At 43.2% G+C, this 24152-nt stretch overlaps 1 long non-coding RNA gene across 1 annotated transcript in view; it reads right to left on the bottom strand.

The window, feature by feature from the left end:
• LOC310825763 overlaps positions 1–18325 on the bottom strand; it is a 34680-nt gene extending 16355 nt beyond the window's left edge. Inside the window, exons 1-2 of the long non-coding RNA XR_014555521.1 lie at positions 18198–18325; positions 8049–8125 (exon numbers count right to left, since the gene is read on the bottom strand). This is a non-coding gene — a long non-coding RNA (uncharacterized lncRNA). The remainder of the gene's footprint in view (positions 1–8048; positions 8126–18197) is intronic.
• Between the last annotated feature and the right edge of the window lie 5827 nt (positions 18326–24152).

The following is a 24152-nucleotide window of genomic DNA, read 5'->3' as shown; positions in this document are numbered from 1 at the left end:
CCCCCCCCGATGTTGCGCCTGGTGCGGCCAGCCCCCCCTGCACCCCCCCACGCTACGCCACTGGACTGAAGAAACTTAAATCAACAAATTCATCCACCCCTAGTCATGCAGTTGAGGTCAGACAGGGCCACTCCCTACTGAATGTCCAGCCTATTTTGTTGTTGTTTAGTCGTGTCCAACTCTTTGTGACCCCATGGACCAGAGCATGTCAAGCACTCCTGTCTTCCACTGCCTCCCGCAGTTTGGTCAAACTCATGCTGGGAGCTTCAAGAACACTATCCAACCATCTCATCCTCTGTCATCCCCTTCTCCTTGTGCCCTCAATCTTTCCCAACATCAGGGTCTTTTCCAGGGAGCCTTCTCTTCTCATGAGGTGGCCAAAGTATTGGAGTCTCAGCTTCACGATCTGTCCTTCCAGTGAGCACTCAGGGCTGATTTCCTTAAGAATGAAGATCTTTTCATCCCAGCAGGCATTCACTATGCTACTACAACTCTTGTGTAGTGTCAGCTACACATGCTCCTTCATCTGAGTGAAATTCCAGAAAAAATGTGATTCCGGAATAGAGGCACATCTTAAGCCAGCAGAGCTGCTGTTGACACTTAACCCTGGACATTTGTTTGCTGACACGGTGACTCAGAAGATTGGGCCATTGAGATAAAAGGGATATGAAATTGCTTTATTTCTGTTGGAGCAAATTGATGTGCAACCCAGTACCATGGCATTACATTTGTTCACTTGCTGCCATCCCACTGTTGTTAAAGCTGCTGGCTTTCAGGTAGTTTGTGGATCACAGTTTAATCTCTCTTGCTTGAGTTAAAGCAACTCTGCCCATGATGAGTTCCTTTAATAATTCCAGCTTGCTTCAAAGCAAGGAGCTGTTTAACCTGGCTTTCATAATGCTTTTGACTCTAAAAATACGGCTGGTTTGTGAAAAACCGAACCTATTAACACAGGGCAGGTGGGGGAAATATGAATGCAAAGAAGTTTAAAGACAGTATAAACAATGAAGTGCCATCAGCATGAAATCAGGCAAAGCATGATAATATTTTATAACCCTCTAAAAACCATTGCCAAACATTTTGAAAGCATTACATAATATCAGTGTTTTGGGTGTGGGTTAATCATGTTGAGCTCAGAAAGAGGAGAGAGCATAAATATTAGATGGCACAGCACACTTTGAAGGATGTGATGCCTCTAAAACGTTTTGAGATCCTGCAACGAAAAAGGTGAGTAAAGATCTCAAACTCTATTAATGAATTATTCAAGATGCAGAACTTGGTTTTGGGAAATGTGACATTTCTGTAAGCAGTCTTATCTTCATTCCAGTGCCACCCCAAACAATAATCATCCCCGGCTATCTCAATGTATAAAGTGCTTTACAATTCTAATCTCCTTTTATCGTCACAACTCTGTAGAGCAGATAAAGCTATTTGCCTGCAGTTGTGAGTTTCACTGCTGAGCTTCCAGGCCATTGAGTATCAATAGTAAGCAATGCAGTGGCTGAGTACCTGAACTGCAACAAGGACTCTCATTGCCCACTGTGGAGCATTTTGCATACAGAGATCCTCAAAAATATAAAGAAGGATATAAACAGCTGCCATATGCCTGGTGACACTGGTTCTCTCTCCTGCCCTGTACTGAAGGGCAGCAGGTCTCTAGACTTTTGATCTGAAGACTTTTATGTGCTTTGTTAACAAAGGTCCTCGAGAGATGGCAGCACTTGAATCCTGGACTTTTTGCATAAAGGTAGCAATGTAAACAAGGAATGAAGATGTAGTTCAAAAGACAGAATTCACAATTTCCTGCATGCAAGCCTATTCCTTTAGTATCTACACCACATGATCAGTCCTCACAACTTTAAGCTTTATATATTAATTTTCAGAATAAATTATTATTATTATTATTATTATTATTATTATTATTATTATTATTAGAGTTTGGATTTGATATCCCGCTTTATCACTCCCCTTCAGGGGTCTCAAAGCGGCTAACATTCTCCTTTCCCTTCCTCCCCCACAACAAACACTCTGTGAGGTGAGTGGGGCTGACTTCAGAGAAGTGTGACTAGCCCAAGGTCACCCAGCAGCTGCTTGTGGAGCAGCGGGGACGCGAACCTGGTTCCCCAGATTACAAGTCTACCGCTCTTAACCACTACACCACACTGGCTCCCTATTATTATTATTATTATTATTATTATTATTATTATTATTAAATTATTATTATTACTATTATTACTATTATTATTATTATTATTATTATTATTATTATTATTGACAAACTAGAACATCTGCAGAGAAGGGCGGCCAAGATACTTGAGGATCTGGAAACCAAGCCATATGAAGAATGGTTGAGAGAGTTGGGCATGTTTAGCCTGGTTAACCCCTTCATGGATCACTGCCTTGCCGTGGCGAAGGGGCTTGAAGAGCTCAGAGAAGCTATGAACTATGCCGAGCAGGGCACCCAAGATGAACAGGTCATAGTGGAGAGTTTTGACCAAACGTGATCCACCTGGAGGAGGAACCGGCAAGCCACTCCAGTATCCCTGCCAAGAAAACTCCATGGACAAAGACAACAGGCATATAAAAGATATGACGCTGGAAGATGAGCCCCTCATGTCGGAAGGCGTCCAACATGCTACTGGGGAAGAGCGGAGGACAAGTACAAGTAGATCCAGAGCTGATGAAGCGGCTGGGCCAAAGCCGAAAGGACGCTCAGTTGCGGATATGCCTGGAAGCGAAAGGAAAGTCCAATGCTGTAAAGAAAAATATTGCATAGGAACCTGGAATGTAAGAACCATGAACCTGGGTAAGTTGGAGGTGGTCAAAAATGAGATGGCAAGAATAAATATTGACATCCTGGGCATCAGTGAACTAAAATGGACGGGAATGGGTGAATTCAGTTCGGATGACCATCATATCTACTACTGTGGGCAAGAAACCCGTAAAAGAAATGGAGTGGCCCTCATAGTCAACAAAAGAGTGGCGAAAGCTGTACTGGGATGCAATCTCAAAAATGATAGAATGATCTCGATACGAATCCAAGGCAGACCTTTTAACATCACAGTAATCCAAGTTTATGCACCAACTACTTGTGCTGAAGAAACTGAAATTGACCAATTCTATGAAGACTTACAAGACGTTATAGAAGTGACACCAAAGAAGGATGTTCTTCTCATTATAGGGGATTGGAATGCTAAAGTATGGAGTCAAGAGATAAAAGGAACAACTGGCAAGTTTGGCCTTGGGGATCAAAACGAAGCAGGGCAAAGGCTAATAGAGTTCTGTCAAGAGAACAAGCTGGTCATCACAAACACGCTTTTCCAACAACACAAGAGACGACTCTACACATGGACATCACCAGACGGGCAGCATCGAAATCAGATTGATTATATTCTCTGCAGCCAAAGATGGAGAAGCTCTATACAGTCAGCAAAAACAAGGCCTGGAGCTGACTGTGGCTCAGATAATCAGCTTCTTATAGCAAAATTCAAGCTTAAACTGAAGAAAGTAGGAAAAACCACTAGGCCGGTAAGATACAATCTAAGTCAAATCCCTTATGAATACACAGTGGAAGTGAGGAACAGGTTTAAGGATTTAGATTTGGTGGACAGAATGCCTGAAGAACTATGGATGGAGGCTCGTAACATTATACAGGAGGCAGCAACGAAAACCATCCCAATGAAAAGGAAATGCAAGAAAGCAAAGTGGCTGTCCAATGAGGCCTTACAAATAGCGGGGGAGAGAAGGCAAGCAAAATGCGAGGGAGATGGTGAAAGATACAGGAAATTGAATGCAGATTTCCAAAGAATAGCAAGGAGAGACAAGAAGACCTTCTTAAACGAGCAATGCAAAGAAATAGAGGAAAGCAATAGAATGGGAAGAACCAGAGATCTGTTCAAGAAAATTGGAGATATGAAAGGAACATTTCGTACAAAGATTTCCATAATAAAGGACAAAAGTGGAAAGGACCTAACAGAAGCAGAAGACATCAAGAAGAGGTGGCAAGAATACACAGAGGAATTATACCAGAAAGAAATGGATGTCTCGTATACCCCAGGTAGTGTGGTTGCTGACCTTGAGCCAGACATCCTGGAAAGTGAAGTCAAATGGGCCTTAGAAAGCACTGCAAATAACAAGGCCAGTGGAAGTGATGGTATTCCAGCTGAACTATTTAAAATTTTAAAAGATGATGCTGTTAAGGTGCTACACTCAATATGCCAGCAAGTTTGGAAAACTCAGCAGTGGCCAGAAAATTGGAGAAGATCAGTCTACATCCCAATCCCAAAGAAGGGCAGTGCCAAAGAATGCTCCAACTACCGCACAATTGCACTCATTTCACACGCTAGCAAGGTTATGCTTAAAATTCTACAAGGAAGGCTCAAGCAGTATGTGGACCGAGAACTCCCAGAAGTGCAAGCTGGATTTAGAAGAGGCAGAGGAACCAGAGACCAAATTGCAAACATGCGTTGGATTACGGAGAAAGCTAGAGAGTTCCAGAAAGACATCTACTTCTGCTTCATTGACTATGCAAAAGCCTTTGACTGTGTCGACCACGGCAAACTATGGCAAGTTCTTAAAGAAATGGGAGTGCCAGATCACCTCATCTGTCTCCTGAGAAATCTCTATGTGGGACAAGAAGCTACAGTTAGAACTGGATATGGAACAACTGATTGGTTCAAAATTGGGAAAGGAGTACGACAAGGCTGTATTTTGTCTCCCTGCTTATTTAACTTATATGCAGAATTCATCATGCGAAAGGCTGGGCTGGATGAATCCCTAGCCGGAATTAAGATTGCCGGAAGAAATATCAACAACCTCAGATATGCAGATGACACAACCTTGATGGCAGAAAGTGAGGAGGAATTAAAGAACCTTTTAATGAGGGTGAAAGAGGAGAGCGCAAAATATGGTCTGAAGCTCAACATCAAAAAAACGAAGATCATGGCCACTGGTCCCATCACCTCCTGGCAAATAGAAGGGGAAGAAATGGAGGTAGTGAGAGATTTTACTTTCTTGGGCTCAATGATCACTGCAGATGGTGACAGCAGCCACGAAATTAAAAGACGCCTGCTTCTTGGGAGAAGGGCAATGACAGGCCTAGACAGCATCTTGAGAAGTAGAGACATCACCTTGCCAACAAAGGTTCGTATAGTTAAAGCTATGGTTTTCCCAGTAGTGATGTATGGAAGTGAGAGCTGGACCATAAAGAAGGCTGATCGCCGAAGAATTGATGCTTTTGAATTATGGTGCTGGAGGAGACTCTTGAGAGTCCCATGGACTGCAAGAAGATCAAACCTCTCCATACTGAAGGAAATCAACCCTGAGTGCTCACTGGAAGGACAGATTGTGAAGCTGAGGCTCCAGTACTTTGGCCACCTCATGAGAAGAGAAGACTCCCTGGAGAAGACCCTGATGTTGGGAAAGATGGAGGGCACAAGGAGAAGGGGACGGCAGAGGACGAGATGGTTGGATAGTGTTTTCGAGGTTACCAGCATGAGTTTGACCAAACTGCGGGAGGCAGTGGAGGACAGAGGTGCCTGGCGTTCTCTGGTCCATGGGGTCACAAAGAGTCGGACACGACTAAACGACTAAACAACAAAGCCTGGTTAAGAGGAGATATGAAAGCCATCTTCAAATATGGTTGTCACGTGGAAAATGGAGGAAGCTTCTTTTCTCTGGCTCTGGAAGGTAGGATCTGAACCAATGGATTCAAGTTACAAGAAAGGTAGATTCTAACTAAATATCAGGAAGAATCTTTGGATGGTAAAAGCTGTTCAAGAGTGAAATGGACTCCCTCGGAAGTTGGTGGAGTCTCCTTTACAGCAGGTTTTTAAGCAGAAGTTGGATGCCATTTGCCATGGATGCTTTAGTCGAGTTTCCTGCATTGCAGTGGGTTGGCCTGGATGACCCTCAGGATCCCTTCCAATTCTACAATTCTATTATTCTGCTTTTCAGGTCTGCTTTGATAGACATTGGCCATTCACTCTAAAATTAAGCATAGGATGTTGTATTTAATGGAGCAGACCACTCAGTCACTAAATTGACTGAATCCTGTTGGGTTAAAAAGGGAGCACCTTTCCCCTTCTATACAGTTTGTCATCTCTTTTCCAGCAGATGAGAGCATATCTTCAACAAACAGGATTGGGGATGAGTAATTGAATTCCCTTTCATTTATTCAGCTCACTCTTTCAGAAATGATATTATGTGACACAGAAAGCTACATTCAACCCCATATTTTGTTAAAATAAAAGACAACTTCCCAGAAGAATGACACATTTCTGCAAGTGGATAGATTGAAATGCACAGCTGATAAGAAACTGGATTCCATTTTTCCTCTCCAAAAGCCTTATGCACTCCAACATCAAAGTGCCTTCTTAAGGACTCTTTTCTGGCAGTTCATTAGAGTTGATGCCAGGGCAGCAAATCACTGTCAGTTGTCCTTTAGACTTCTTACAGATCACCCAGTGTAATAATGCAGAGACTTAGTAAGGCACCCAGGAACATTAAATAAAATAAAGATTACGGAGATCACAAAGGGCATTCTGTGTTGATATTTTGTCCTCAGATGTTCATTCCTTTGAATATATTATGCAATAGTGATATGGTATTAGAAAATGAGAAAGAGCAACACATTCCAAGTCCACCTTGTGCTAGGTTGTGGCTAAGCTGGCATCTCCAACACCACTACCCACGACTCACAAATCCTCAGCCATACTTAAGAAAGTAGCTACATCTGTCTGTCACTGCCCACTACCATATTCAATGGGCTTGGGTTAAAACATATTTCAAGGGGTGCAATCCAAACCTGTATACCATTAGCAAACTCATTTTCCAAGCATCAGTCTTCATGCTTCAGGGAACCCCAAGATTTGCAGAAGTACAAAAAACAAACAAACACCACAACCACCCTGCAAGGGTAAAATCCAAATCCTACAGGGTGCAACCCAAATGTAGTATGATGAATACTGAGCTTCCTGGGTGGAAACAGAATGCTCAGTGTTTGGATGAGGGGAAGGAAAACTGGGGATTAGAGTAGCCTGGCTGGAATCCTGAACAAAGGTCCTACTTGTAACTTGTAAGTTGCTCTGGTTTAAATGCACACAAAAAAGGCAGGGTATCCAGGCATCCTTACTTCATTTCCCCCAGCTAGTGAGAGCTGTCTTAGGATGCAGTCCAACAGACATGTATAGACTTGACCTTCACAAAAAGTCTATGCAGCTGGACAAGAAGGCAGTGGTGATCATTGCCCAAATACTGGCATCACCAGTTTTGTAAAATGTGTCATGGAAATGATGAAGCTTAAAAAACACTAGTAGAGAGCTTGGAGGGAAGTATAAATAAATACTTTTGAAATTAATGGGTCCTTCTTTCCCTTTATTATTTCATAGTTAGCCACCTTATACATCAAGTAGCAGAAAAACACACAAAGAGGAATAGAAATAAAGAAAATAGGGAAAATGTTGCATACACTCCTTTGGCCTGGAGCAACTATCGAAACATACTTTCAGTGTTACAATAAATCAGCAGGAAGAAGAGGTTTTTTGTTTTGCTTTTAAGAATGCTTGTGGGCACTTTAACTTTCATCCTAGCCATTCATGTACAGTCTGTGTGTTACTATCATTTTTGTGTTCAATGAAAAATAAAGGCAGGGGGCTTAAGTCGTTTGGCAAATTATCTGAGCATACTTCAGGTGCAAGCTTCTCTCTTCACCAGCTCTCCCGCCCAACAAGCTAAAGGTCACTGAATGCAGGAGAAACCAATCAAAATGGTGGCAAATCAGACCAGTTCAAAATGGCAAAAATCAAGCAGCATTTCATTTGACCAAAAAATGCTTTTCACAATTCTGTGAAATAGTGCGGGGGTGTGTGTGTGTGTCATCTTGCTACTGACATGAAGTAAAGAAAGTGAGAAAGATTTCTGAAAGCGGGGGACTTTAGCTACTTTCTACAAGGACACATGTACACAGGTTTCTTGTTGTTGACATGAGTGGATTTTGATTCATGATTATTCATAAGCATCAGCTATGAACTGCATAAGTCGTCCTTTACCTGGTGGTGCATCTGGAATGAGGGAGAAAATAGCAGCAATAGGGCCCAGTTACGTGTTGTGAAGGTTTCGGGTTTCACTGCGGGAAGAAGAAGCATGCAATGGTTGTCAACCTGTCTCTGGAGATATAAAATCCAGCTGTCACCCAGGTCTATCTCCACCTTTGGTGAAACACACAGGTCCCTTGGTACATGGAGAGCATGGTTGAGTCCTTGGAGATAATGTACTAAAAAATGGGGGGAAGGTGTTATACTGTGGTTTTACATAAGCAATATATGATGGGCAAGAAGCATTATCATGACAATGACATGCTTAAAGTTATTTTTCAAAGGTTACCAGGGCTCGAATTCCATGGCTCAAATTTTTGAAGCTTGTGTGAATCAGCATATGATGAAATGAGTCATGCTCATTCAGTGCTCATTGTCCCAAAGGGTACATAAAAGCAGCCATCAATATACTGTTCAAGGTTTTTCAGCCACTCAACATGACGGTTTGTGCTTCGGTTTGAGGAGATGGGTACTAAAAGGGACTTGTTGAAGATATGGCATTCCTGTATGCACAGGAATGCTTGTATTTCTAGTTTGGCTTACTGTAGATAAGAGCACAGGTTTTCATGTAGTTCTAAAGCATTACGTCTTAGGAAGGAGGAAAATGCAAAATTCTACATCCTGGAGGGCATTTCCATTTCAGAAAGCCTATCCTCGTTTCTGTCTTCAAGGTAAAGGATCTGCAGCTCAGTGGTAGAACCTTGCTTTGAATGCAGAAGGTCCCAGGTGCAATTCTCGGCATCTCCACGTAAAGCTGAGGGATAACACTGTTTGAAATCCTGGAGAGCTGCTGCAGTCAGTGTAGACAATACTGAAGAAGAAGGGGCAAATTATCTCATTCAGTAGCAGGCAGCTTCCTATGCCCCTCTGAAAGGTAAACAGACTCTTCTGATCTGAAATAAAATCTAAGTGCCATGACCTAAAGCAGGATTAACCCTGCCACGGCATCTTTCAGAGTCATGAAATGTTAGCATTTAATTTCCAGCATCCAGTTGTTTACCCATGGCCATATGAAATCTATACCTGCAAATAAGCATGAGCGTAGATTCCGAACCTTTCCCTGCCTAATTTACTTACCCACTTTGCATGCAAAAGTTGTGCTGTAAATTCCAGGACAGCATGGGATTTTAAATGACTTCGTTACAATGCTCAAAGGCAATGTTTTATTCCTTTAGCCCTAGATTCTATTTGTGTCCGCCACCAAGGATAAAACGGGAGGTGGTACTGTATGCCAACAAGTCACTCTTCCTCTGGCAGCTTTTAAAGGTCCAATTCTCAACTGTTGTTTGGTGTTTATCTCCTGGATTTTGAACCCACAGTTTCCACCCATCCCACCAGCTTGGGGTAGTTTACAATGTGAGACCACCTACTAAAAATAAGCAAATAAAATGCAAGCTAAATAAAGCATGTACTTGTTTCTTCATACCTACCAAAGCTTCCTGATCTGATGAGCCTCTCTAATTGACTCTGCTACCACCAAGCATGATCTTCAGTGGCAAGAAGAAAGCATGCACAGACATCCCTTAGCCTGCCATGTTTCTGAGGGTTTTTTGTTGGGGTGGGGAGGAGTCTAAGTCTCTCTCTGTGTGTGGTTATGTATATGTGATAGTTTCAAATCAACATGGTTCAGGAGCATCCAGTGTGGAAGGTTATTGTTGCACACCTTGCATATTATGCCAGAAAGACTGGGGTACCCAGGCCAGTTACAGAAACTTTTAGCTCTTGTCAAGAAGTTCTGGGAGTCTCCTGGACAGCTCCTCTGCTCTTCAGCACTTGACCCACTGACTTGTGTTAATCTTTCTGAAATTGCTGGACAGCTCCCCTGGCTCATTTGGAAATCTGGGGAGGATAGACTGGAAGAGAAGTCTAATGATATTTAGTTAGGATCAAATTTGGGGTACAAAATAGACCCTTAGCATATAGAATGTAGTTGGAGTCATGCCCCAAACTAGAAGTCGGGGAATACTTGAGGACAGAGTTTGTGAGCAAAGAAAACACAAATACATTGAAATGAATTTAAGTCTGCAGTGTTGCTAGGATGTTTTCCGGGCAGTAAGGGGGATGCTTTTTAGAACATGAGGGCTTGTGTATTTGTTTCTGCTCCATCACAACCCCTTACTACTCACGTTGCATATGTGCAGATTAAATGGCTTGTTCCAATTCTTCCTATGACAAAATAAATTTCTTTCTCTGTAATGGCTGCCCAGAAATTCCAACAATTCAGTGAATCGGGGGGAAATGAAACAATGTCTATTAGTGCATTTAAAAAGAAGATAGTGGAATTGATGTTTTGAAACTCAGTACATTAAACTGAAACTCTTTCTGGATAATATAAGCATAGAAAAGCAAATGCATACAGTAAATGCATATTATTGTTCTGAATAATATAACATTCCACTCAAATGTATTACAGTGGATTGCCCTAGCACATGAGAATAGGAAAAGTCACTTCAGGATTCCAATCAGTAGAGAGAAAAGCTGTCTGGCAAAATCAGTCGGCCAGCTACTACAGCATCTCTGTTCTATTTATAGAAAGCCTTTCAAAGCAAGCTCTGCTGCTGTCTGTATCATGTAGCAAAATTACAACTGCAGGACAAGCATTTTGTAGTATCTGTGGCACTTGGCAGGAAGTAAGAATTGGTTCCCAGCCAAGGAGACAAATTTTTTTTTTTGATATGGCTGATTATGATTGAGGGGATGAGTGGAATTATGCAAAGGTAGTCACTGGAGTAGCTTCCGAATGAACATTAGGCAAAGGCTTTTGATGATCCCAAGAATGTGCTTAGCTGCTGGGCTAGAATTGATGCAGACTTCATGAGAAAGATATGGGATAAGTGCACCGTCAGGCCTCTATAATTCGCGACCCATCAAGCTGACCCACTATATTTTGTGGCCTCTTCAAAGCTTAACAGTCCAGAGCAAAAGCAGAGAGATTTATTGAGTATCTCCTGAGCAACCCTTTCCTGCTTTGTAGCTTCATTCTGTAGGCTTCACATATATTCTCAGCAGGAAAAATGCTCACAGAACACTTGTGCTGGGCAAGGAATTGATGCTATTTTAAAATGTATGGGGATGTTATTCTCCTGCAGTCGATTGGATGTTTGGCCTTTTAGAAACGAAAAGAGGGCAGGTATATTGTCATCATCTTTCCCTAAATAGAAATGCAATGCTTAGCCCTGTGACTACTTCTTGCCACAGCTGGACTCCATATCCTTGAACAGAACTGTATTGAATACCAATTTTCTGTTCTGAATGTCTAAATATAGACAGCCTGCATGTGCTGAGAAAGATTTGGAGTGGTGAACTTTGCATGTTTGGATGAATGCACATAGAATCCTCTACATCAGGGTGAAGTGCCTCCAGCCCAGAAGCTCAGAGGTTAGGCAGCGCAACCATTTTGAGCAAAGCACATCCACCTGACATGTGATATCTGGCACAGAAAAATTAAAACTATTCTCACCAGAATAGTTAACATTGAGAAACAATTGGATACTAGTTCCTCCCCTTTAAATGCCCAAGGGCTTAAAAAGATGATAAGAAATGACTCTGTTAACAACTCACCAACTCAAACTATGGATGAAGTGAGGTCCTGTCAAGTCTTGCAAACGAACCAGATAATGCTTGAGATTCACCAATACACTCATAGGTGGATGAACCGCAGACAAATTACTATGTCCTTGTCTCAGCTCCTGAATTACCATTACCGAAATGTAGATCTAGAAAATTTCCACTTCCTGCCTACCTTGAGAAACACCATGCGCCTATTTATGACCTTTAGGTCATCAACCCTCCCATATCGACTCATGGAGATAAAGGATACCCTATGGTGGTTCCATTCTCTCCGCCCAGTGAGGGTATTTAAGGACGAAACAAGGAGGCAATTGCTCCCTTGCATAGAGTCAAAGCTAATGCGGATAAAGGAAACCAAGCTCAACACTAGAAATACTAATTGCCCGAAGGAAGAAAAGAACTCTGTAAGCCTAGAATTACAAGACCTGAAGAAGAGGCTAATGAGTATAAAGACTGAGATTTCTACCCAAAATATAAGGACAGTAGAGCCTAGAGCACAATATTTAAAGACGTCCAACAGCTCTTTATCCCATCGAAAGACATCAGTGCAACTCCCTGTTCCCTTTTCAAACGACACCAAATTAGATGAGGAATTTGGCGCCTCCGACATTTCCATGGCAACAACACATAAAGAACTCTATGTTGCTGACAATCTGGAGATATCCAGCACCAAATCTACATCTGGACCTTTGCCTAATGTTCCAAAAACTTATCAGAATGATCAGCCTTCTCTACTGTACTCCTGGCGAGACAGGATTGACAGATCTTCCGAATTTGAATCTGGCTCTTTGTTGGCCAGTGATCCACATTTTATAACACATACCTCATTAATACTTCCACAGCCACAGATAGAACCAATAATCCTCCAATTAACCCAGGAGGGAAAGGGGGATTGACAGTTAATGAAACACCATGGGACTGTCCCCCCCACTTGGTGTGCGGTTGGTTGGGTTTTATCTTCTAGGGATACTTACCCTATCAGACCTCCACCTCTTTCCCATACCATTTTGACCCATGAGTCCTGGCCCAAGGATGACTTGTTATTGAGGGGATGTTACCCATCTATTGGGGAGGCTAGTATGGGATCTGGGATTTCCACAATTGAAGGGCTAGGGAGGAATGGCGGTGGGGCTAGATATCTCTATCGGCGAAGGGTTTCGAGATGCAGTGATCCTCGTACCCCTTCCAATCTACGCCCCATCCCAAGGCATGAGTGTAGGAAGAGCAAGGATTACACACCTCCGACATTGGTGCTGTGCAATGCCAGGTCCATAGGCAACAAAACCGCCACCATGCGTGACTTTTTTGTCTCACAGGGGATTGACCTGGCTTGCGTGACGGAGACCTGGGTACGGGAAGGCGAAGTAGTCTCCCTACATGAGATAACACCCCCAGGTTTCTCTATCCTCCATCAATCGCGGACTGTGAGTCGGGGGGGAGGAGTAGCGTTGTTATTCCGGGAGGATTGCTCTTTCAGAGCTCTGCCATCACCGGCGATCTCCGGCATTGAATGTGTTGGTCTCGTGTGGGGCACCAAGGAGAGCTTGGCTGTCTGGCTGGTGTACCGACCACCCAGCACACCTGCAGCCACCCTGTCAGACCTACTGGAGGTGGTGGCAGGCTGGGCCTTGGAGTTCCCAAACCTACTGGTTTTGGGAGACTTCAATGTCCATGCCGATGCCGCTCCCTCCTCACAGGCTCTGGACCTAGTGACTTCCATGGCAACACTAGGGCTCTCCCAGGTTGTTTTGGGCCCTACCCATCAAGCAGGCCACACGCTGGATCTGATCTTTGGGGCTGGCATAGATGTGATCATGCTCCCTGCTGTGGAAGTGCCATGGTCTGATCACTACGCTCTGAAAGCCAAGATTGACTTCCCGCTCCTCCCTAGCTCGGGTGGCGAACCTATTTGGGCTCGTCCGCGAAAACTGATGGATCCTGATAGATTCCGACAAGCCTTGCGGAACCCTGCTCCTCCTGGCGACTCATTAGATGACCTTGTTGAGGACTGGAATAACCGGCTCTTGGCAGCCATTGATGAGATCGCACCTAAGCGCCCTCTGCGACCCCGTCGAAACCGGGCCCCTTGGTTTACTGAGGAGCTCCGGAAAATGAAGCGGGATCTCAGACGGCTAGAGCGAGTATGGCGACGGACTCGTGACGGAGCCTCAAGAACATCTTATAGGACGCTTATGAAAGCCTATGAGTTGGCTATGAAAGCTGCTAAGAAATCTTACTTTGCAGCTTCCATTGCATCCGCTAGCTCTCGCCCGGCACAACTTTTTAGAATAATTAGGTCAATAACGTCCTTAAGAGGACAATCAAATTTAAGCACAAATTTGACCCACAGCTGTGAGGCATTCGCAAGTTTTTTTTGCGGATAAAGTCCTATTGCTCCGCCGTGACCTCCCTGCCAATTTAGATACAGTGACTGAACTGGAGGCCCCTCGAATGACTTCAGGTCCAGTGTTGGACCATTTCGATCGGATACTCCCTACTGATGTGGATAGATTCCTCCAAGTTAGTAGGCCCACCACCTGCCTCCTTGATCCGTGCCCGTCTTGGCTGATTAGGGAGTGTCCAGATGTTGCGCGGACCCCTCTGGTTGAAATTATCAATTTGTACCTTGACACGGGGACATTCCCAGGGGAACTGAAGGAGGCAGTGGTGTGTCCACTCTTAAAAAAAACTTCATTAGATCCCTTAGACCTATCCAATTACCGCCCAGTTTCAAATCTCCCATACCTGGGTAAGGTAATTGAGAGAGCGGTTGCTGAGCAGCTTGGTAGGTTTCTGGAGGAAACATCGGCATTAGATCCATTTCAGTCCTGTTTCCGTCCTGGTTTTGGGACGGAGACGGCTCTGGTTGCCTTAACAGACGATCTCCGTAGACAACTGGATCGAGGCGGGTCAGGACTGCTGATCCTTTTAGATTTGTCAGCAGCCTTTGACATGGTCAATCATGATCTTCTGGACCACCGCCTCGCAGACGTGGGGATACAGGGCATAGCCCGTAACTGGTTGTGCTCTTTTATCTCTGGTCGGGGACAGAGGGTGGCACTAGGGAGGGAAATGTCGTCGCGCCACTCCTTGGTGTGTGGAGTGCCGCAGGGCGCAATTCTCTCCCCGATGTTTTTTAACATCTTTATGCGCCCCCTTGCCCAGATTATCCAGAGCTTTGGGCTGGGCTGTCACCAATATGCTGATGACACTCAGCTCTATCTGCTGATGGATGGCCACACCGACTCGGCCCCAAACACATTGACCAGATGCTTGGAAGCTGTGGCTGGATGGTTTCATGGGAGCCGATTGAAACTAAATCCTTCGAAGACAGAGGTCCTATGGGTAGGTCGGGATGGCATGGGGATGAGGGACCAACTCCCTTCTCTTGCAGGGGCCCAATTAGTGCCATTGCCTTCCGTTAAGAGTTTGGGTGTAATCCTTGACGCCTCCCTTTCCATGGAGGCGCAGGTTACAGCAACAGCCAAGGCGACATTTTTCCACCTTCGCCGCATCAAGCAGTTGGTCCCTTACCTTTCCCGCCCTGACTTGGCCACAGTGATCCATGCGACGGTCATCTCCAGGCTTGACTACTGTAATTCGCTCTACGCGGGGCTGCCCTTGAAGCTGTCCCAGAAACTCCAGCAGGTACAGAATGCTGCAGCGAGGCTCCTCACGGGGTCTCTGCCATGGGAGCATATTCACCCAGTGCTTTTCAAGCTGCACTGGCTCCTGGTGGAGTACAGGGTCAGATTTAAGGTGCTGCTTTTGACCTTTAAAGCCCTTCACGGCCTAGGACCCTCGTACCTCCGGGACAGCCTCTCCTGGTATGCCCCACGGAGAGCCTCAAGGTCCATAAATAACAACACCCTAGTGGTCCCGGGCCCTAAGTAAGTTAGATTGGCTTCGACCAGAGCCAGGGCCTTTTCAACTCTGGCTCCGGCCTGGTGGAACGCTCTGCCTCATGAGACCAGGGCCCTGCAGGATCTGATTTCTTTCCGCAGGGCCTGTAAGACAGAGTTGTTCCGCCTGGCCTTTGGCTTGGAGCCAGTTTGATTCCCTCCCCCCCCCTCTCTCTCTTTTCCCCCCTTCTTTTCCTTCTCCTCCTGCGATGAGGCTACATTTTAATATTTTAATGTTCCATTATTTTAATTGTTGTGTTTTATTTTTGTTTTTAAGTTTGTAATCATTCATCTTGTTTTTATTATTGCTTGTAAGCCGCTCTGAGCCCGGCCTTGGCTGGGGAGGGCGGGGTATAAATAAAAAATTATTATTATTATTAAAGCTGTGGCTGCAAAGGAAGAATCGGGAATGTGCTCCTGATTCATCCTTTGAAGTCAAAATTTGAATTTGCAAATAGCTTTCCTTTGCAGCCATGCCAGCTTGAATTTTTTTTAATAAAAAAATGGTGAATTCAAGTTAGAGATGCAGAAGCAGAATCTTGGGTGGCACTGAACAGCCATGCATCCCCCCGGTCAAAGTGGCCTATTGAGGGTAAAGCCCTCTCCTTGATCACTTTTAGATCAGAGTTGCTGATCACATCACAAATCCCAGGCACATTCAGCCAGATGTAGAAAGATTTGGGCTCATGGTACAAAGGGTTAAGGCAGGGGTCAGCAAACTTTTTCAGCAGGGGGCCAGTCCACTGTCCCTCAGACCTTGCGAGGGGCCAGACTATAATTTTTTGGGGGGGATTAACAAATTCCTATGCCCCACAAATAACCCAGCGATGCATTTTAAATAAAAGGACACATTCTACTCATGTAAAAACACGGTGATTCCCGGACCGTCTGCAGGCTGGATTTAGAAGGTGATTGGGCTGGATCATGGGTTAAGGCTTCAGCCAGTGTAGGAAGTGTGGCTCTCCTAGTCAATAATAGCCAAGAGGATGGAAGTTAAGAGACACTTGCCATTAACCAAAATGGCAATTGTATCGGCTGAAAGCATCAGGAATGAGACCAATGGATTTATGTATGTGGCACTTCATTAGAAATTTGCTGTGTGAGTGGTGCAGGATTTACAGTGGAGGACTGCTGAACAATCTAAAATGTATTTTCAATAAATCTCAGAAAAGTGGTACCCAGAGATAATTTGAAGTTGGGTAAAAGGGACTGAGAGATGAAAGCTTTTTTGGGGGGTGGAATTAAAAACCCTGTAGCAATCACAATGTTTCAAAGAGAGCTTCCCCCGACATGTTAATGCCTTTGCCAGAGTGGCTAGGGAAATCCAGCCAGATTGGGGGGGGTGTTAAATAATAAATTATTATATCATCATATCATCTCATCATATCATATCATATCATATCATATCATATCATATCATATCATCATATTATATTAATTATAATACCTATGAGTGACACAGGTTACAATTTATGTTAATGACTGCAAGTACAGAATATTTTCAAGTTATTCTAGGTTGATGAATGTGGAATCCAACGATTAGGACTGGGTGGTAACTGGTCTTCAGCTTCACAATATATCATCAGCTAAACATCACGATATACCAATTTATCACAATTTCTGAAATAAGGATGGTGCATTGGCTGGCTTCATGGTTTTCCCCAAATTGTGATTTTTGCATTATAGTGCACACACACACATCCATCATGATTCACAGTATATTGCCAGGTCAAAAATTATGAAACCAATATCATGATATGGACATCAAACTGGTTTTGGAAGGGGCATTATATTGAGTGTGTGTATGGCAAAGAAGGAGCCTGCCATCAGAGATAGATTTAGGGAGCATGACTGGTTCAGTTGCACTGGGTGTGGGGCCTGGGAGGACTGTATGAGGGGGTGCCGCAACTATGATATAAAATGGAAGACAAGAGGTGGGGGAACTGAATTTTGGTGTTGCATAGAACGTTGCTGAAATTTGAGACCCCCAAGGTCTGCCTCTGCTGCCTTGCCATACAAATGGCATTTCCCCTGTAGATCTGTTAATTTAATTTTTGTATCTGCAAAGAACTGCTGTCTATTTGGTGTCAGGCTACATCAGCCCAAGGGCTATATTCCCTTCAAGGCATCATTCTGGAGGTCAAATGCCAGTGGTGGGCGGGGGCAGAGGCAAAAGTGGGTGGAGCAACGGATATAAAGGTTGTCTTTGTAGAATAGGCTGGTTCCTACTCACTCATCCCTCTCTATCCTTTATTCAGGCAGGCAAGATGCATTATCAAAGTTCGGTTACATGTTTTAGCCAGGCAACCCAGTATGGTTGATGAGTGGTATGGCCTGGGGAAAAGGAGTGTGGCCTGAGGAGGAATCTCAAAAGGCCATACAGAGAGGCCTGGAGATCTGCATTTACGCACCAGGCCTGAGGTTTCCCATTGCTGGGCTACAGCATCTGAGCATCCACACTTAACTGGATGACTTCAGTGGAACTCAGAGCAGGATTTCACAACCAGTATCAGACACATTAAATGGCTTACACATGCCCCCCCCCCCAATTTGGCTAAAGCCAAGAACGTGTTGACTTGACCGATCAAACAGAATGATGTGATATGAGTTATATAGAGCAAGTTATACATACGTAATTGGGTGGTTACAATGGACTCAGATGTGATTTAGTGGAGAGATGACAGGCAACGCTGTAATAATTGAGTAATATAGATGGGTCTATAGGCTAAGGCCATGATTTGACAGCGGTCCTTTGCTTAAACGGAAGATAGTGGTGTATGTCAAAAGAGTTCAAGAGAAAGATCTTTACATAGTTTATGCTGTGTAGTAACCGTGCCAATATCTGCAGTGTGAGATCAGAGCATTGCCATGGCAACAGTTGTAACACAAAAAAAACAGGTACGTAAATTATGGATGCATCCAAGTAGCTAATCATTTGAAGCGTCTTATGCTCAAATATAATGATTTCTAAAATACATAATTCTAGGAATTAAAGAGAGCAAACCACAGCTTTATTTATATTTATTTACTACTACAGCATAAAAAAAATCTAAGTGGTTTAAAACAATCTGAGATAGTATATAACACAAAACATCTTAGATTTTACTTTAGAAATATCTTCTATTGCAGCAGGCTTAGTTAAAAGTACATGGTATAAAGCTTGATGAACACGAAAGTCTTCAGTGGGGTTATAATTTGCTTTGTTCTATTTTGCTAGCTTCAATATACTTGAAATATGTTTATGCTTTGTATAGCTTTCTCCTGAGCCCAATAAGCAAATCTGCCACCCTTATCGCTTCCACCCCTTTTAAGCTCCATAGGGGATACAGTCATTTTTCTCTGAAGGATTTCAGGGTTGCTTTTGCTGCCAAATGGGACATGACAGAGACAATATCTTCTGAATCATATTATAAAAATTGTCATCTTGACACTGTCAGGGTCTAAGGGGAAATGACATAAATTTTACTCATAGAGCAGGAAATTCTAATCAAAACTGATTCTGCTCTTAAAATATTGGCAGGACTGTTCAAAGAACTTAGAAGGTTACTTGTTATCCTGTCAAGTAAATACATGGAAATATACACCTCTAATGATGAGGTATGCTATAAACATAGACAAGTGTCCTTCCCTTACTTTATTTAAATACACTGCATGGTTCCCTGAACTTGGAATGACAGGCGTTCTGAACATGGCTCACAGCCAGAACAGGGATCCTGTGGCCCTGCAGATGTTGTTAGACTCGTAACTCTCTCAGCCCCAGTAAGCATGATCAATGGTCAACACCAATGAGAGTAGTCTGACTTAAATCAATACTCAAGGTGCAAGAAATATGGATGAACATGCTTATCACTATTGCCCTCTGCATGTTCCAGGGCAATGATCTGCACTGGAGAAGCCTGTTCTACACATGGAGGCTTCCTTACATTTTGGAACCCTGGATATCTAGATTCCAAAATATGTGAGATTCTCCACGTATAGAGGTGGTTTCCTTGCTACAAAGCTAGTGCTCCTGCACATACTTTCCACTCCTTGTCTGTTGTGGGTGAAGTAGAAAATGGAACTACATGGAGGGAGAATTCAGGAAGACCTCCCTACTTTTAGGGAAAGGGGTGATAAGAAAAACTACCCATCTTCTTGGGCAGAGACAAGGCTGATTGCTTGGGGAATCCATTGAGTCATTTACTTCTGTGGGTCAGTTGTAAATGAATAAATGTGGATCTAATTCAGCCCACTTACCTCTTTATTTCCAGCTTCAGGGTCAATGCAGGAATGGCCTCCGCTGCTGTTTTCCACACGCTCCCTTCTCACAATCTTTCCTCATAGCAAAGCAATAGACAAAAACAGAAGCACAGCTGTCCTTGTAGCCTATGCAACAAAGCTTCTCTGTGTGCATCACCCAATTTACGACTTTTAAACAGGATGCACATCTAGATATTAATTCCCATCCATGTATTCATACATAGAAATATGCATCTTTTTGAAAGCAGCGCAAAGAAAACACATTTGCACTCCAGAGGGCTTTCAGATGTGCATCTGATTTACACCTCTAATGGAGAATTTTGTATATTCATCTCCTTAGCTAATGTGTGGCAAAGAAGGACAGGACTTTCTTCCCCCCACCATTTTTTTTTAATCCCACACAACAAATATAACAAAAGAAGATCATTACGTACAACCCACAAGGTTTCCCCCCACAGGCCTGCATTTGTCACAGCTTGTGTAGCTTGGTGGCTTTTTATTGGTTAGAAGTTTAGACTACCTGTTATATTGGTTCTATAGAGTTCTGAAACAGCAAGTCTAGTAGTTGAAGGACAAGAAAATCTTTCTCCCTCTCTCCCTATTGTGTGGTTCTTAATACTTCAATCGTTGTCATGGCACTGCAGATGCATTAATGTTGAATCTGGTCATACAATGTCTCTTAGAGTCCTTTTATAACCATTATGATACTTGACTTCAATTGGCACTTTCATGACTAAGGAAGAATATCTTGATATTTCTTTGTCTTGGGAAATGTTGGCTTCATTGTATTAAAATTACAGGCTTGGGGTCTTGCGGTGGAGGAGCGATAGTGCTTCCATCCTACACTAAGAAAGATCTGTGTTCTCAAAATCTTGTGACTTGCTTGAAATGTAGTAATTTGTATCCCAACAACTCATTTGGTATTCTCATACCCTATTCACCCAAACAAAGTTCCTCTTTCTCTGTAAGCTCAGTTTATCTTTCGACTACTCAAATGAAATTGAGCTTTGCTTACAAATGAGAACTTTTTAAATACCTTCCTCTAATCTAACGGTAACCTTTTCAGTTCTAACATTGCCGTTGTTACACAAGATACCTTCGCGTGTGCTGATCTATATTGTATTGTGCTTGTGGTGGTGAAACCTCTGGCACTCACTGGCTGAATGTGTGTTTTAATTCAGAATGTTCATTTGTTCATGGAACAAAGCAGTTTACAGACTGGCTTCTGTGAGGAATGGGAAAGTTGTCAGCATGGCTGGGATAAAACCACAGGGGATATAGCTGAAGAAGAGGCAAAGAAATGAAGGAAAGCTAATAGATTGGGAGCTCAGAGGCATGGTGTAATTTGGGAATATGTGCAAAATTACACTAACAGCTTTGTTTGTGTCTTTAGTTAACCTTCCCCTGTGTCTGATTTCTGTTCAGAGTTGAGATGCTAGCTGTAGCGGGCATTTTGAAACAGCTCAAGGCTACAGGCCTCTGGCACGACTCACCCACCCCCACCCACCCTTTCTCCAATGAATGTGGGTATGTGCATAGGCAGGTATAAAGCCAAGGCTGGATTCAGCAGTGATGTGGGAGGGTGTTGGTGATAATGGTAGAGCTCTCTTCAAAATTGGATCTCTTGATATACAGGTTGCTGTACTTATTGGAGGTTGCCGCCCACACACGTCTACTGCGCTTGCTGCTGGTGTGGTGGCTGCTCTGTAAAACCGCTTTAAACAGCTTGCAGCAGAGTTTCTTCCTGGCGGCAGACGACAAGAGATTACGAGACTTGTGCAAAATTCTCAGCCAAGTGTTGCTTTATTTCTTGGCTGGTTCACAAGCGACTGTATACAAAACTATTTACATATGGTACATACAGTATAAACTCACAGCATGTGGGTACTCTTTCCTCATGCAGGCAAATGCAACCTGCAACTTCCTCTTTTTTATTTTCATCCCAAGCTATAACCAATCAGCCTAGATTGTCACTCCTAACTATTAAAGAAAACTTATTTAGAAGAAGAAGAAGAGTTTGGACTTGATATCCCCCTTAAGGAGTCTCAAAGCGGCTAACAATCTCCTTTTCTCTTCCTCCCCCACAACAAACACTCTGTGAGATGAGTGAGGCTGACAGACTTCAGAGAAGTGTGACTAGCCCAAGGTCACCCAGCAGCTGCATGTGGAGGAGAGGAGACGTGAACCTGGTTCCCCAGATTACGAGTCCACCGCTCTTAACCACTACACCACGCAGGCTCTCTTTGAAGCTACAAACACCTTTTTCCGTTTCTTTGAAGAATGACTTCCTAACAGTACATAGTAGTATAGTTTATGATGCAGCAGCATATCTTGACTTAATGTACATCATGTGTTCAAATTGTCTTGTGTCTTGAAGCAATAAAACACTTTACACTTAACTGTGTGGGCAAGGAGTATTCTTCACTATCTACTCTGGAAAGGCTGACAATGAGAAAGGAGAAGATTCTGAAACTTTGCTGGACTATTCTGCTGGTGATGCACAACTCTGCTAATCATACTATTATAGGTGTGATATCAAAACACAATCAAAGGAGGATTAAGGGAGGGTGAAGAGTAGGCAATGAACCGAGTTTGGGCATTAAAATGTAGGGGTGCTTTAGGACACGATCTCTATGAATTCCAGTGTGAACTGGTTAGATCCATGCCTCGTGCACTAAAATGCAGATTGGAAGGTAGTTATCCTTCAGATTTTGCACTTCTCTGAATTTTGCAGCAAAGTTCCTGGCTCAAAAAAGTATACCAAAATGCATTTCCGATGTGTCTTTTAGAACGTCATCTATTTTAGAAATATATACACTGGAATAAAAGATGTATTTAAATACATATTTGGGGATGACATACAAGTGTTCATGCAAAGCCACCCCTCTTAATCAGAGATTAATGCAGACATGGGACAGTACAGAACTATGAATGAACATATGGAAAACTGGCATGGACTGGGAATGGGATGCAATTAATTAAATGCAAACAAAGCCTATGTGGCAAGCAGTACTCTGAAAAACAGGCCTCTTTTTACCGACTCCTATACTGTACTGCGGGACTGTAACTCAGCGTCTTTGCAGTTCCCCTTAGCTAGCTGCTTAATCTATTACCTCACTAATGCAGTGGTGGAAATAAAACGAATTTGGCTCATCTGAACAGCCTTGCATCCTAATTAGAAGGGATGATAAGCTAACGAATTTGCATGTTCTCTGGTTCTATTATAGTTTTTGTTTTGTTTTTTTAGGGCCATATCATATCCCAAGGGGGGTTGAGTTTGCAGCTCTGCATCGATACACTTAAAAGTTCCTCTGGTAGCCCTCTTTTTAAGTATACATTTTGGAGAAACAGTGTGATGCTAGTTTCCCACAGGCATCTGGGAACAGGAGGGTTCACTAGCCTCATATTCTTATATTCTTATGTTGCTTGTTTCAACAATTGATCTACCACTTAACATGCAAGTTTCATGTGGTATACAGTAAGATTACAAAACACACACACAGTGGATAAAATCAATCAAAATAAATCATTATACAGTGGTACTTCAGGTTACATACGCTTCAGGTTACATACGCTTCAGGTTACAGACTCCACGAACCCAGAAATAATACCTTGGGTTAAGAACTTTGCTTCAGGATGAGAACAGAAATTGTTCTCCGGCAGTGCGGCAACAGCAGCAGGCCCCATTAGCTAAAGTGGTGCTTCAGATTAAGAACAGACCTCAGGAACGAATTAAGTACTTAACCTGAGGTACCACTGTAACAGAAAACCTACTTCACTTTAAATGTCCATTGAGGTGGCCTGTCTGATCTCAGCCAAGAGGAAGTTCCACAGAATCAGACCCAAAATACTGAATGCCCATCTCCTGGATACAAGCCATTCATCTGAGTCAGATGAATAGAGACTCTACCCAAAATCCCATGATTGGGCATGGATTTAAGGGGTTTCTAGATGCTAAGACCCTTAGACCAAGCTGAAATCTGCCTCTAGTTAGGAGATATACCCCTAGAGGATTAGTTCATAGTATACCCCTATAGGTTTAATACCCTGCTCTTTCTCCTTATCGCCTAATGCTTCTTCTCATGCCCTCAAGTTCCTTTCTCTTGATGCTTATCAAAGCCCCTTTTCACATTCATATCTCAGATTTGCATTTCAAATTAGAAACCCAAGGAATGAAGTAGCACATCAAAATGCAGCAGAGACTAAAAAGCATACACCACATTTTATGAATATTAACTAAAGCCTCTAGGTTCTTCCTGTGGCTAATATCACTTGTGTAACAATTCTGCGGACACTGTAGCTCAGTCAAATGTGTATTAACAAAGAACCAGTTGCTGGGGAACAGCAA

The sequence above is a fragment of the Podarcis gaigeae genome (genome assembly GCF_964106915.1).
Source record: "Podarcis gaigeae genome assembly, chromosome: 10".
Lineage (NCBI taxonomy): Eukaryota > Metazoa > Chordata > Lepidosauria > Squamata > Lacertidae > Podarcis > Podarcis gaigeae.
Note: the sequence above shows the minus strand (reverse complement) of the source record. Positions and strands in the feature narration are given on the sequence as shown.